The sequence below is a fragment of the Bos indicus genome, chromosome 29, assembly GCF_029378745.1.
Source record: "Bos indicus isolate NIAB-ARS_2022 breed Sahiwal x Tharparkar chromosome 29, NIAB-ARS_B.indTharparkar_mat_pri_1.0, whole genome shotgun sequence".
Classification (NCBI taxonomy): domain Eukaryota; kingdom Metazoa; phylum Chordata; class Mammalia; order Artiodactyla; family Bovidae; genus Bos; species Bos indicus.
Window position 1 is genome coordinate 21,369,758 of NC_091788.1, and position 16,358 is coordinate 21,386,115.

General features: G+C 35.0%; 1 pseudogene; it reads left to right on the forward strand.

Annotated features, from left to right (window-relative positions):
* Positions 1-295: 295 nt before the first annotated feature.
* Positions 296-16,358, forward strand: part of LOC109554009 (serine/arginine-rich splicing factor 3-like) — a 179,691-nt pseudogene continuing 163,628 nt past the window's right edge.

The following is a 16,358-nucleotide window of genomic DNA, read 5'->3' on the forward strand; positions in this document are numbered from 1 at the left end:
GACTCATCTCCTTTAGGATGGACTGGTTGGATCTCCTTGCAGTCCAAGGGACTCACAAGAGTCTTCTCCAACACCACAGTTCAGAAGCATCAATTCTTTGGCACTCACCTTTCTTCACAGTACAATTCTCACATCCATACATGACTACTGGCAAAACCGTAGCCTTGACTAGATGGACCTTTTTGGCAAAGTAATATCTCTGCTTCTTTGATATACTATCTAGGTTGGTCATAACTGTCCTTCCAAGGGTAGATAGCATGAAATGTATTCAATGGAAGCCTGTTAAGCTGGAGATATGTCAAAATGTAAGGAGCAAACTGAAAAACAGACAAAGTTAAGCCTGGGGAAGTACATTCGCAGAAAGAGGTCTAACCCTCTGTGTAACCAAAATCCTGACCTGGTAACAGGTATTGGAAGCTCTATAGAGGTATACATTTTTACATTCAGAGCTTGCTCAAAAAGGTGACTTGGTAATTAGCTTCTCAAGGTAGTCAAGCCTCAATTTCAACTTGAAGATATTCAGTGTGATTAAATATTCAGATGGAAAGTTAAATTAGAACTGCTGTATGGTTTCTTTTAACTTTTGATTCTATGAGTCTGATAAGTGAATTTCTTAAATGATATGACAATTTGTAACACGTAAACTTTAGGTGGTGCTAGTCATAAAGAAACTGTCTGTCTAGTTCTTTGGCCCATTTTTTGATTGGGTTGTTTATTTTTCTGGAATTGAGCTGCATGAGCTGCTTGTATATTTTTGAGATTAATTCTTTTTCAATTGCTTTGTTTGCTATTATTTTATCCCATTCTGAAGGCTGTCTTTTCACCTTACTTATAGTTTCCTTCGTTGTGCAAAAGCCTTTAAGTTTAATTAGGTCCCATTTATTTATTTTTGCTTTTATTTCCATTACTCTGGGAGGTGGGTCATAGAGGACCCTGCTATAAATGGGCCGAAGAACTAAACAGACATTTCTCCAAAGAAGACATACATATTGCTAACAAACACATGAAAAGATGCTCAACATCACTCATTATCAGAGAAATGCAAATCAAAACCACAATGAGTACCATCTCACACAGGTCAGAATGGCTGCTATCATAAAGCCTACAAGCAATAAATGATGGAGAGGGTGCAAAGAAAAGGGAACCCTCTTATACTGTTGGTGGGAATGCAAACTAGTACAGCCACTATGGAGAACAGTGTAGGGATTCCTTAAAAAACTGGAAATAGAACTGCCTTATGACCCAGCAATCCTGCTGCTGTGCATACATACTGAGGAAACCAGAATTGAAGGAGACACATGTACCCCAATGTTCATTGCAGCACTGTTTATAATAGCCAGGACATGGAAGCAACCTAGATGTCCATCAGCAGATGAATGGATAAGAAAGCAGTGGTACATATACACAATGGAGTATTACTCACCCTTTAAAAAGAATACATTTGAATCAGTTCTAATGAGGTGGATGAAACTGGAGCTTATTGTGCAGAGTGAAGTAAGCCAGAAAGAAAAACACCAATACAGTATATTAATGCATATGGAATTCAGAAAGATGGTAATGATGACCCTGTATGCGAGACAGCAAAAGAGACACAGATGTAAAGAACAGACTTTTGGACTCTGTGGGAGAAGGTGAAGGTGGGATGATTTGAGAGAATAGCATTGAAACATGTATATTACCATATATGAAATAGATGGCCGGTCCAGGTTCAATGCATGAGACAGGGCGCTCAGGGCTGGTGCAGTGGGATGACCCTGAGGGACGGGATAGGGAGGGAGGTGGGAGGGGGTTCAGAATGGGGGACACATGTACACCCATGGCTGATTCATGTGAATGTATGGCAGAAACCACTACAATATTGTAAAGTAATTAGCCTCCAATTAAAATAAATAAATTTACAAAAAAAAAACAAAAAACAAAAAACAGAAAACAACCTGCCTGTCAATGGAGGAGACATAAATAGACATAGGTTTGATCCCTTGGTCAGGAAGATCCCCTGGAGGAGGGCATGGGAACCCACTCCAGTATTCTTGCCTGGAGAATCCCATGGACAGAGGAGCCTGGCAGGCTACAGTCCATATGGTCAAAAAGAGTCACACATGACTGAAGTGACTGAAAGAGCAAGCCAGGGAAGGAAGCTCTCTGTTGGTGAGGGAAACATGGAAAAATATATTCATAACTGTGGAGACATGGTCATAGCTGAATTTTGGCCCTCTTGTAATACTACTTTCAAGTCTTGGATTCTAGGAGGACAAGACTATCTTAAAGACTGTATGAAGATCGTTCCTAATTTTTGTGCCTTGGAAGAAAAAGAATGAAATATACAGGATATAGTCACATTAATTTTTAGGATAAACATCAAAAAAAACCAGACGTTGGTAAAGCAGATACAGCAGTGGTGTGTTAGAGGGGATATTTCCACCAAGAAAGGTCAATTCAAGCAGTCCTCACAATTAGACTTTAACCTGATGGATTTACTGAGTCTCAGGTAAATCTTTATTCTTGCGTTGGAATGAGATAAGGATCTAAGGGGATTCTAGGATCCATCCATACTCTCATACATACTGACTTTTATTCCATTGAAGTTTTGGGAAGCCAAAATAGAAAAACTATGCATTAGTGATGAGTAAAGAAGTAGAGAAAATTCAGGTATGAGGGATAATCTAAGCTTAATTCTCTGTCACTTCTTTTGAGAACATGTTTCTTTCAATTTAATAATCTAGATAGTGTTTCTAGCAGGGGTAGTAAATTTTCTATCTCACACTATTGTCTGCAGGTTTGACTAGCTTAAATTTCAGAGGTCAACTCTATTTTTTTAATCTCTGAGATTTGGTGGAACATGTCACTGTTTCTTATGCACTGTTGACAAAGAACAAGAGAATGTATGGAGTTCAATACCAAATAGCCTTTTGAAGGTCTGTAGGAAGCCAAATGTATATTTCCATCACTTTGCTCCTGAAGGAAATCTCTCAGTCTCTCCAGTAAACAATTCAGTTCAGTTCAGTTCAGTCACTCAGTTGTGTCCGACTCTTTGCGACCCCATGGACTGAAGCACACCAGGCTTCCCTGTCCATCACCAACTCCCAGAGCTTTCTCAAACTAATGTCCATTGAGCTGGTGATGCCATCCAACCATCTCATCCTCTGTTGTCCCCTTCTCCTCCCACCTTCAATCTTTCCCAGCATCAGGGTCTTTTCCAATGAGTCAGTTTTTTGCATCAGGTGGCCAAAGTATTGGAGTTTCAGCTTCAGCATCGATCCTTCCAATAAATATTCAGGACTGATTTCCCTTAGGATTGACTGGTTGGATGTCCTTGCAGCCCAAGAGACTCTCAAGAGTCTTCTCCAACACCATATTCAAAAACATCAATTCTTCAGCACTCAACTTTCTTTATAGTCCAGTGCTCACATCCACACATGACTACTGGAAAAACCATAGCACCCATGGCTGATTCATGTCAATGTATGGCAAAAACCACTACAATATTGTAAAGTAACTAGCTTCCAATTAAAATAAATAAATTAATTTAAAAAATAGGTTTGACTAGACAGACCTTGGTCGGCAAAGTAACGTCTCTGCTTTTTAACATGTTATCTAGGTTGATCATAGCTTTTCTTCCAAAGAGCAAGTGTCTTTTAATTTCATGGCTGCAGTTACCATCTGCAGTGATTTTGGAGCCTAAGAAAATAAAAAGAAGCGTTTTTATCATTCTCTGTTCTCTAATACATTTTTAATCAAGTTACAGTAGGAATCTAAAGTGAATTACAGACCCTCAGGAACCTCTTCTAAGATGAGTTAACCAAGGGGACTGAATTGCAGTCTTGGCTTAATATTTTCAAATAAATGAAAAATCTTCCCACTTTTGACCAGAAATTGCTTCAGTGGAAAAATGCATGTCCTCATCTCTCTGCCAAGTCCGTGAATTTCTACTTTGTGTCAGATAAGAGCATTTTTCTTAGTACTTCATCAAAGATTTCTTTTACCTTATTTGTTTAAGATTCATATTATTGTTAGTATTAGATGATTTATTCAACTATACAAAATATGTAGAGCAAATTTATAGGACAAATTCCCCTTCAGCATTTTCCTTTGCATTTAATATTCACTGATGACTTATGACACTTTAGAACTGTGGTGTTGGAGAAGACTCCTGAGAGTCCCTTGGACTGCAAGGAGGTCCAACCAGTCCGTCCTAAAGGAGATCAGTCCTGGGTGTTCATTGGAAGGACTGATGCTAAAGCTGGAACTCCAATACTTTGGTCACCTCATGAGAAGAGTTGACTCATTGGAAAAGACTCTGATGCTGGGAGGGATTGGGGGCAGGAGGAGAAGGGGACGACAGAGGATGAGGTGGCTGGATGGCATCACCGACTTGATGGACTTGAGTTTGAGTGTACTCCGGGAGTTGGTGATGGACAGGGAGGCCTGGCGTGCTGTGATTCATGAGCTCAGGAAGAGTCGGACACGACTGAGTGACTGAACTGAACTGAATTGAACTGAAGACTTACGAAGGACCTACAATATGCTGGACACATAGTGTTATACGTAGAACTCACTAGTTAACATGGGAGCAGGAATGCTTAAATATATGCACTTGTGATTATATTAGTAAAATATAGACAGAAAGGAAAGGTGATCATATCAAGGTGAGCAGAGAGCAAGGAAGACATGAGGCTTTTTGAAAGGAAAGAATCAGAGGAAAAAGACTCTTGGTATGGGGACTAGAAAATGTGAAGAGCCAGTGAAAGTGAATAGCATGCTTAGAAGATAATGATTTGAAAATTTCTTAAATAAGACTTTTTGTATTAAATCAAATAAAATCAAATCCAGTCAAATGCAATAAATTTTTCACTTAGATTAGGATATATGATATACATTTCTAATAAGACAGGAAAGAATGAAGTAGAGGAAACATATGGCAGATGAAGATTTGGAGATAGTTTCATACCTTTTTCACAAGACCTCAATTGAGTTTAATGTCAAAGATCAAAGGACAGAGCAAGAATTTTTAGCTCAAACTTTTTGTCTGTTCTTTATCCTCCAGCTGCAGTGTAACTGAATCATAGAATTCTTGTCCCAGGAGCAAACATCAGCTGTCTCAAATAATTTGTCTGATATGCCAACTAAATCTTCATGCCAGGTTGGTTTAATTATGTTAATTTGTACATCAACAGTTGAGTTTTCACAGTTTGTTTATATGAACTATTCTCTACTTGCACTCAGATCTCAGCTCTGCTTGTAATGGGATATGGTGCTAGTGGCTTAGCATTCAAAGCTCTAACTCCCTCATCAATAAAATGGGAGCACATTATTTTATCTATTCAGAAAAACCTATGATTATAAGATACTCTATCATTTGCTGTACCTCTAGGAAAAAAAAAAAAAACAACTAAAATTAATTTGTAGTAATTTTTATTTTATATTTATCAGAAGAACACTTTTAATCCTTATTAGAAGTGTTATTGCTAAAACACTCATAGAGCTATAAAAAGAAATATGTAAGCAACATATTGATTAAATGTTCCTGTTTTTCCACATTGAGTCAAGTGTTTCCAACTTAATTTTCAACTCAGAGTGGTTAATTCTCTTGTTTTTACATATCCTTTGTGCCATTAATAGAATTGGTAATATAACGTCTCAAGATAATGTATAAAATATTTAAAACTTAGTGGTACTGAGCTCTTAAATTGACTTCAAAAGTAAGTAAACCTAGAAAAATATTTTATTTCGATTTTTAAAATGTTTATAAACATATTTGATCACCATCTCCCCTTTCCACAATCCTTTGGCTCCTTAAAATTAAAACAGTGCTTCACTATTTATTACTACTAGGATGTGCTCCAAATATGCAAGTTTTGATATTGCTTTCTTGAAGTTTCTTTTACTGCTTTGGAATCAACAACCACATTATACCTGACCCAGGGCCAACATTGATAGCCAAATATCATTGCTTGTGAGATTAACCTTGATTTTAGTGATCTTAAAATATGAAAGATATGAGCCTTAATATCTATGAAACAGTGTTGATAATATCTGTTTCCCAATATGAATGATAACTGATGTAATTTTATAAGCAGAATTTATTGAGGCTTTAGCAAGCTGTTTAGTACATAGCAGGTACTTGTTACTGCCCAGTTAAAAAGCCAGTCATACTTGTCTCAGGAATGCTTGCCTTCTTCAGAAATCAAGATATTTAATTAACTCAAAGAATAGAGAATGATGAAGCTTCTATTTCAGTTAATATTGAATCTGAGTCAGCATGTAAATAGGAGATTTGACAGCACAGTAATAAAAGTTAGAGTGTTTCTGGTCAAATGTTTAGTGTTCATATTAGTTTTTCCTAGCAGAGATTTTAGAATTTCCTAGCAAGACACAAGGACTAATATTCATAAGTTTTCAGTTATTAAGCTATCGCCAGCTTTCTTTGGTCTTAGATACATCTTATTCTTTCCCCTCATGGCATAAACATAAAAATGGTGTGATCTAAGGAGAAGAAAATGCTAGTGCATTTTAGACATGCCACTTTGCAATAGCAAAAAGAAAGCAAAAGCAAATATAATGATGTTGTTACCTCATAATTGAGATATTTTATTATAAAATATCTGCCATATATAAATATATTTATTTATATGCACTCTTTACAATAGTTAGAACTTCAAATCTATCTCAATTAAAAACAAAACAAAACAACTACCTAGTTGAAGAAACACCCATAGGAAGTATACCTTTTAATTTTCAAATTTTCTAAAATTAAATATGTTTCAGAATGTCTTCCTGATATTACAGAAAGGGAAGCCTGAGAATTGTCTAACATACAAGGGAAAACTTAAAGGTATATTTTACTAATTTGATATATATATATATATATAAAATATCATTCTACTCTGATATTTATGCTATTCTGATGAAGTTTTTAAAAATAATTTTAGTTTTAGTAACAAGTGTACTAACAAATAAGTAAGGGATCTTCATAATTTGGCCAATGACTTTGGTGTGCTTCTGTCTGCGAGTATTATTATTCATTTGGGAGACTGATAGCAGAAAAGAAATAGATATTATCAGTTCTGAAACCTAGTATCTCTCTTTTGCCAAAAGAGAGAAGAAGGAATGATCTAGTTGCTTTTAAAAATGCTAATGAGAGATTGCTTGTCAAACCTACAGACTAGGGAGATTTTATCTAAAGAATTCTTTCATGAAGATGAACTTGGTCTAAGTTGCTATTGTAAATTAATCAGGAATTTGTGGATTTATAAAACCCCAAGAAAGCTTGTACGAGCTATGGAACTGATGGGGTGTGTAAGAGATATAACATAAATGAAAAGTGATGTAAATATTGCCTCACCTGAATGCTTGGTGATGTCCTGTCTGAACCTGAACCAGAATGCATCTGAATGTAGAAAAAAGACCCGAAGAACAACATTGGTCTCACAATGGTTCCATAATTTTATCTACTTTTCCTGTGTTTTGACATTTTGGATTATTGATACAATTAGTTCTAGGTAACAGCTATGATTACTAATCTGATGGTTAAAACTTTTGTTTTTTAATTGAAGTATAATTTACAGTGTTGTATTAGTCTCAAGTGTACAGCTAAAGTGAAAGTGAAGTTGCTCAGTCGTGTCTGACTCTTTGCAGCCCCATGGACTGCAGCCTACCAGGCTCCTCCATCCATGGGATTTTCCAGTCAAGAGTACTGGAGTGGGTTGCTATTTCTGTCTCCTAGAGATCTTCCCAGCCCAGGAATTAAACCTGGGTCTTCCACATTGTAGGCAGATGCTTTACCATCTGAGCCACCAGGGAAGTCTTGGTACAGCTAAGTGTACAGCTAAGGGAAAATGTTAATATATATATATATATATATATATATATATATATATATATAATATACATGTATGTATGCATGTGTGTGTGGCAACACATGGTTCAGTCACTCAGTCGTATCCAACTCTTTGTGACCCTATGGACTGTAGCCCATGAAAGCAAGAGAGTTCCAGAAAAATATCTACTTCTGCTTTATTGACTACACCAAAGTCTTTAACTGTGTAGATCACAACAAACTGGAAGATTCTTAAAGAGATGGGAATACTAGACCACCCTACCTGCCTCCTGAAAAATCTGTATGCTGGTTAAGAAGTAACAGTTAGAACCGGACATGGAACAACAGACTGGTTCCAAATTGGGAAAGCAGTATGTCAAGGCTGTATATTGTCACCCTGCTTATTTAACTTATCTGCAGAGTACATCATGAGAAACGCTGGGCTAGATGAAGCACGACTGGAATCAAGATTGCCTGGAGAAACATCAATAATCTCAAATACACAGATGACACTACCTTTATGGCAGAAAGTGAAGAGGAACTAAAGAGTCTCTTGATGAAAGTGAAAGAGGAAAGTGAAAAAGTTGGCTTAAAATTCAGCATTCAAAAAACGAAGATCATAGCATCCGGTCGCATCACTTCATGGCAAATAGATGGGGAAACAATGGAAACAGTGTGAGACTTTACTTTTGGGGGGCCTCAAAATCACTGCAGATGGTGACTGCAGCCATGAAATTAAAAGATGCTTGCTCCTTGGAAGAAAAGCTTTGACCGACCTAGATAGCATATTAAAAAAACAGAGACATTACTTTGCTGACAAAGGTCCGTCTAGTTAAAGCTATGGTTTTTCCAGTAGTCATGTATGGATGTGAGAGTTGGACCATAAAGAAAGCTGAGCACTGAAGAATTGATTCTTTTGAACTGTGATGTTGGAGAAGACTCTTGACAGTCCCCTGGACTGCAAGAAGATCAAACCATTCAATCCTAAAGGATATCAATCCTGAATATTCATTGGAAGAACTGATGCTAGGTTGAAACTCCAATACTTTGGCCACCTGATGTGAAGAACTGACCCATTCAAAAAGACCCTGATGTTGGGAAAGATTGAAGGCAGGAGAAGGAGACGACAGAGGATGAGATGGTTGGATGGCATCACCGACTCAATGGACATGAGTTTGAGTAAGCTCTGGGAGTTCATGATGGATGGGGAAAGCTGGTGTGCTACAGTTCATGGGATTGCAAAGAGCTGGCTGAGTGACTGAAATGACTGACTGAATAGTTCATTGCATATATATTTATACCGTATCTTAAGCTAATTGTCTGTTGATGAGCACTTGGGTCACTTGGGTTGTTTCCAGGTCTTAGCTATTTGTGGTGCAAGTATCATTTCAAAATAAGAGTTTCATCTTTTCTAGCCATATACCCAGGAGTGGGAATTACTATATCATATTAAAGCTCTATTGTTAGTTTTTTAAGGAACCTCCACACTGCTTTCAATGATGGCTACACCAATTTACATTTCCACCAACAGTTTAGAAAGGTTTCCTTTTTCCACATTCGCCTCAGGATTTATTATTTTTAGATGTTTTGATAATGGCCCTTCTGACTTGTATGAGGTATTAGCTCATTGTGGTTTTGATTGGGTTTCTCTAATAATTAACAATGTTGATCATTTTCATGTGCCTGTTGGCCATCTGTATGTCTTCTTTAGAAATAAATGTCTTCTATTTAGGTCTTCTGCTGATTTTTTGATTAAGTTGTTTATTTTTTAGATGTTACATTTATATATTTTGCTTTGGAAGATTGGTCTAAGAATATATTGCTATGATATATGACAGAGAATGTTTTACCTATGTTCTATTCTAGGAGTTATATGGTTTCATATCTTTCATTTAGGTCTTTAAACTATTTTGAGTTTGTTTTTGTATTTTAACTTTTCCTGATGTATAAAATAGTAAACAACATGAAGTCTGTGATGCAGTAGATAATCAAATGTATTTTTTAACCATAATACTTTCATTATAATAAACCTTGGGGTTGGAAAAGAAATTATTCAAATGAAACCTCCATATCAGTTATTTAGTTTATAGTGTCTTGGTGTTTCACAATTACATCTAAATTTTTTTATTTTTCTACTCTGTAAAACTAAGTTTATATATGGATAGCTGCTAGTGGGCCATATGTTTAAAGAATATTTAAATTCACCTTTTATTTTCTTATTTTACTTTTACATTTTTAAATTCAGCTATGAGATTTGTCTTTGTACAGAATAGATATTCTGTGTGTAATATATATCCCAGATGAGAGAGTAAACTTAGATTGAAGCTATCATATATAAATATTAATTCCAAAATGTAAAACTTGTAATAATCATTTTTCTCTTTGACATAAGCATGTATATATGAGAAGCTCATGGATAAGGAAGTAGTCAAAAGATGTCATCCTGGATAAGGGGGTCATTTCAATTCAGGATAATATAATACCACCTATCATCTTACTTTCTGTAAAGTTTTATTTCTGTGAAATAAAATAATTCATTGAAAGGAAATAGATGGAGGAGGGATAAAAATACTTTTATTCTGTTTTAAGATTTTATCATGAGAAATGAACATAAGATAAAATTTCGTTTAAATTTGCCTGAGCATTCATGTGAGACCCTAGGAACTCTCACTAGTGGTTTTGAATCTATGAAACTGAGTATATTGGTTCCATGGGAAAGGCCAGAAATAGTGAATAAGTTTTGATGAGTTGATAGAATTTAAATTTCAGGATATACCTTGTCCATACTTCTGATCCTTTAGAATAGTAAGGAAATTTAAAAGAAGATAAGGCTCATAACCTCATGATGAAAGTGAAAATGTTGGTCATTCAATCATATCCGACTTTTTGCCACCCTATGGACTATAACCCGCCAGAGGACAGAGGACAGAGGCTCCTTCCTCTGTCCTTGAGATTCTCCAAGCAAGAATACTGGAGTGGGTTGCCATTCCCTTCTCTAGGGGATCTTCCTGACCCAGGGATCCAACCCAGTTCTCCTGCATTGACAGGTGGATTCTTTACTGTCTAAGCCACCAATGTTATTAATTTATAGTAGAAGTATGGCAATAAATACAGTCTAGTTTAGATAAAACTTCCCAAATAAATACTCTTAATAAAAACCACATAAAAACTGTTAGCTGATCCTCCTCTTTGAATTTTCACCTCTTAACCAACATTCTGATACCCAAAAAGTGTTCAGAAGGTGTTGCATTTCCATCTTGACCTATGTATCAGCATTTTATTTTATTTTTCTTATGATTCTCAAAAACTGTGCACTTCAACCCAATATTTTAGAGTTTGAGTTAATTACCCACACTCACAATTGACAGATGATTAATACCTATAATTGCAAAGATTTACTATGCTATCTGGGAAAAAACAAACAACCAAGTAAGATATAAACTTCTGATTAATAAATATGGAAATGTGACACTTTAAATTTGAAGCAGCTTCGACTCTACCCCACACAATTCAACAGGGAGCCAGTCTATGAAATGTCTCTCAACATAATTTTAATTACCATCATTTAACACTGAAACAAATACATTTTATCCTCTCCACATTCATAACCAGCAAAACAAAATAAGACAAACAAAAATAAATCATATAGTACAAAAATGAAAGACATAAGCCGAGACACTCTAAGATCTGAGGCTAATAAATTCCATGGACTCAATTACATAATAAAATTAAATTTTTTTACAAATATTTCAATAATTTGGTGAAAGTTGTTTTTCTAATATCCATAATTTAAATATGAAAATACAAATACATTTTGATTACTTAATTCTAAGACTGGATTCTAATTTCAATGTAATATAAATTGAAGGAAAAGTTTATCATCTGTACAGTTTTATATATAAGGTTTTATGTGTTTGTCTTTTTTTGCCTTTCCAGATTGCTTCATATCTAAATATCAGAATAAAAGGATATTTGCCATGGCATGTATAAAACAAACACGTCCAGACATTTAATGTGAGTCTTACTAGCTTCAATCTGTGCATTTTAAAAGATAAAGCATGAAGGCCAAATTCTAACATATCAACATTTCCTGAAAAGGCCTTTAAGGGTAATCTTCATATTATTGGAGACATCCTCACCAAACTAATAATTTGACATTGCAACAATTTCATCTCCAGTTTTGGAACAAAGTGGAAGTTTTGTTTGAAAGTGGAAAGTGTTAGTCACTCAGTCATGTCCGACTCTTTGTGACCCCATAGACTCTAGCCCACAAGGCTCCTCTGCCCATGGAATTCTCCAGGCAAGATACTGGCATGGGCTGTCATTGCCTCCTCTGGGGATCTTCTTGAACCAGAGATGAAACCTGGGTCTCCTGTACTGCAAGCAGATTGTTATTCATTTGAGCCACTCTAGTGGGTTTGAAAGTGGAAATGGATATGTATAACACTGTATAGTAAAAGATTTTTATTAGTAATATGTTATACAAATATGCTTGAATTTCTCTATAAATGGCAGTAAAAGAGTGTAGCTAAAAATGTTAAGCATTAACTGAGGGCTTAGATATTGACCAGAGGAAGTGTGATTAGTACTAGATCATGCAAAGAAATCAGAGAAAAAAAGATGGTTGAGAAGGGTCTGTGGGCTGACAGGCAGAAGAGACACTGTGCTGGATGGCGGCTTTAATAGCTGAATTCAAGGGAATACATATGGCAGAGTTATACCCAGCAGAATAGCAGTAAAAGACAAACAAATAAATAATAACAAAAATAGAGCAAATATGTGAAAACAAGATGGAACTCATCAACTTTGGAATTGCTTTTCTATCTTCCAGCCACCCAAATCTGTTCAAATTTGCCCAGACTTTCTTGGGTGAGAGACCTACATGTTTCACCAAAGCTGAATAAGTCCCTGGGGAGCTTTTTCTTCCTCTCTACTCATTTTCTTACTCTTTTTCTTCTCCTTTCTTGCCATTAGCATTAATGTAGGTGGAAAGATGAAAATCAAAAACATCTTTTAAATATGACAAATATTTCTCACTTTTTCCCCTTCATTTACTTAAAAATGCTGTAAAGCAAATTTGTCTGTAAAGAAAAACATGTGTAAGCAATATAATTATTAAACTCAAACAGAATCCACCATCTTTCAAGGATATTTGAAACAAAATGTATTATTTACATATATTATAATAATTTTGACATTGTGGTTATATATATTGTTAGCACCATAAGGTGAATGAATGAAATTAGAAACAATGAATGAAATTTGTATAAAAAATTTCATAAAATGTTCATAGAATGGAAAATTTAAATTGATATGAAATATTTAAATAAACAACTAATTTGCAATTTAAAGCACAGAAACTGTAAAATGTTTCATGAAAGTTAAAGGCAAGGAAATAATTAGAATTTCTTTGAAAATTTTAGTTCACATTAGGGATTAGCTATTTTATCTATTTTGTTTTTCAAGGGAAGAGACAACATTTGACAAATTATTAATCACTCACTCTGTGCCAAGTATTGTTCTAAGTACAATAAATAGAGCTGCATTTCAACCTTACAACAATTTTGTGAGATTGAATCTCCTATTATATATAACTCTGTTAAAGGTTATCAAATTGAAATACAAATTGGTCAAATGTCTTGCCAAAATTTCTATAGCTGTTAAGGTATTAATCAAAATCCTACTATAAGTAGTAAGATTCTAGGTAGTTCTGGAAATTGAGGCTTCTGAAGAATTCCTCAGAACTTACAAGATGACTTTGGTGCCCTATAAGAACATATTATACTCCCCAACAGACAATAAAATATAGTCTCCTTCAATTTTTGAATGTTGGAATAAATAAAAATGCTCTCCTTATCTTCAAGCCTTATGCATCTAATATTACTTGTATGTGCCAAGAACTTACAAAACTTATTACCAAAGAAAAAACAACAAAGTTAATCTGAGTCATTCTGACAAAAACTTGCTTTGTTTTAATGTAACTAGTTCCCATTTAGAAATTCAGCCCCCTGTCAAGTGCAATGCACTACAGCACTAACCTTCGTAAAAGCAGGTAGAAAGACTTGTAAAATTTCACCAATTTTACATTAGGCTTCACTCTAGTTTGTTTTGCTAAAATTCAAAAACACTGGTAACCAGCATTTTATAAACCAGAACTAACTTCTCATTGCCCATGTCCCCTACTCCTTTTTCACCTACGCTTTTATTTTATTTTTTCTCATATCCTACTAGTTTATTGTTTTATTTTTTGTTGAAATATAATTGCTGTACAATTTTACATGCATTACAGGTATACAATGCAGTGATTCATATTTTAAAGGTTATACTCCATTTATAGATATTATAAAATATTGGCTATATGTCCCATGTTATACAATATATCCCTGTAGCTTTGCCCCTCCCCCATTCTTTATTTTATTTTATTTTTAAACTTTACATAATTGTATTAGTTTTGCCAAATATTAAAATGAATCCGCCACGGGTATACATGTGTCCCCCATCCTGAACCGTCCTCCCTCTTCCCTCCCCATACCATCCCTCTGGATCGTCCCAGTGCACTAGCCCCAAGCATCCAGTATCGTGCATCGAACCTGGACTGGCAACTCGTTTCTTACATGATATTTTACATGTTTCAATGTCATTCTCCCAAATCTTCCCACCCTCTCCCTCTCCCACAGAGTCCATAAGACTGTTCTATACATCAGTGTCTCTTTTGCTGTCTCGTATACAGGGTTATTGTTACTATCTTTCTAAATTCCATATATATGCGTTAGTATATTGTATTGATGTTTTTCCTTCTGGCTTACTTCACTCTGTATAATAGGCTCCAGTTTCATCCACCTTATTAGAACTGATTCAAATGTATTCTTTTTAATGGCTGAGTAATACTCCATTGTGTATATGTACCACTGCTTTCTTATCCATTCATCTGCTGATGGACATCTAGGTTGCTTCCATGTCCTGGCTATTATAAACAGTGCTGCGATGAACATTGGGGTACACCTACGCTTTTAATGACGACTTTGTGATATTGATATCTCTCCTGAATTATGAAATACATTTGAAGACGGCGATTAACTTTTACTCTGTTGTTGCCATGTGCCAGCACTTTGCATCTAGTATGTCATTTACTCCTCTCCACATCGTCCCAGATCAGGATCAGTGCCCCTGTTTTATGGACAGATTGCCACAGAGTAATGGAAGAAAGATATGAACCAAGGGTTTTCTTGCTTCAAAATATATGTCCTGTTTGAGTACCAAATGACCCAACATGAGGTTAATCCCTTTATTATGGTAACATTATATTTTAAGAATTATCTCCCAGAAATATTTAAAGCTAAATATTTTAACCTTTTTACAGCTTTTAAAAATTTGTTTCATATGTGATATGTGTGCAACTCTTTTATTATTTATTTTATTATTGTATTTATTATTTTAGTTTCTGTGTCAAGTCACAGAGTTTGCCATACATATATCAAACATTTCCTATACTTTTCCTATTTTTAAAAATTTGTGTTTATTACCTACATTCAGTCATGTCCTTTTTCTGTAAAGGATAAGTCATACACTGAAAGATAGGTATAAATTATAGGTACTGATCTAGCAATAAAAACTCATCATGCAAAGTGGTTGAATATTTAGCCATTGATATCAACATTTCTCCATAGCTGGAAATCAACTTTAACCTGTATTCTCTGAAAGCCATAATTATGTCAGTTATACACAAGAATACAAACATCTTTAAGACATCATCCATGACTACAGGATGATTAAAAGAAACAAGGCTCAGAGTTTAAAAAAATATCATGTTAAACATAAAAAGAAAAATTTGCTATTAAACAAAGAAGCACGAATGTGAAACATTTCTAAGAAACACAATAAAGAGCCTATCAGAAGTAGGGAACATCAATGGTGACTGTATTCTGGATCTTTCTTCTTACATAGCTGTGCCAAGATTTGAGAGGCAGGCAAATATATTCTGGTATTCTGTTGAGAAGGACAACAAAATCATATGGCAAGGGTAGGATTTAGGAAAAGGGGAAAAATTGCCACGATTATTGCAAACTACCTCAGAGATCATGTCTATAGTGTGTACTATTAAGTTCTCTGTGTCTTAAAGAGTTCTTTCTATATTTAATAATGTATATGTAAGTACCATTTTTAATCAATTTTTAAAAAGTGAAGAATGAGAAAATAATGGAGAATGTGAGGATTAACAAATATGTTGATTATTCCTCAGGAATGAAGTAACCAACAGTCAGAATGATTCCTATTTCACCTCATTCTGGTACTAAAATATTTGAACCAAGCAGTTAGTATCATGACACAATGGAAAAAGCAATAGATTTGAAATTATAAACATTATGGTACTATCAGTTACTATCTAAAAGCTTATGGATAAGTGACTTAACACTACTAAGCTTCTTTTATAGTACCACCAACCAAGAGATGTCTTTCAGGGATTTAAGAGATTATATATATGAAAACATGTAACTTAGTGTTTAACTCATTAGACTGTGAGCTTATGGACTATGCAGTTTGC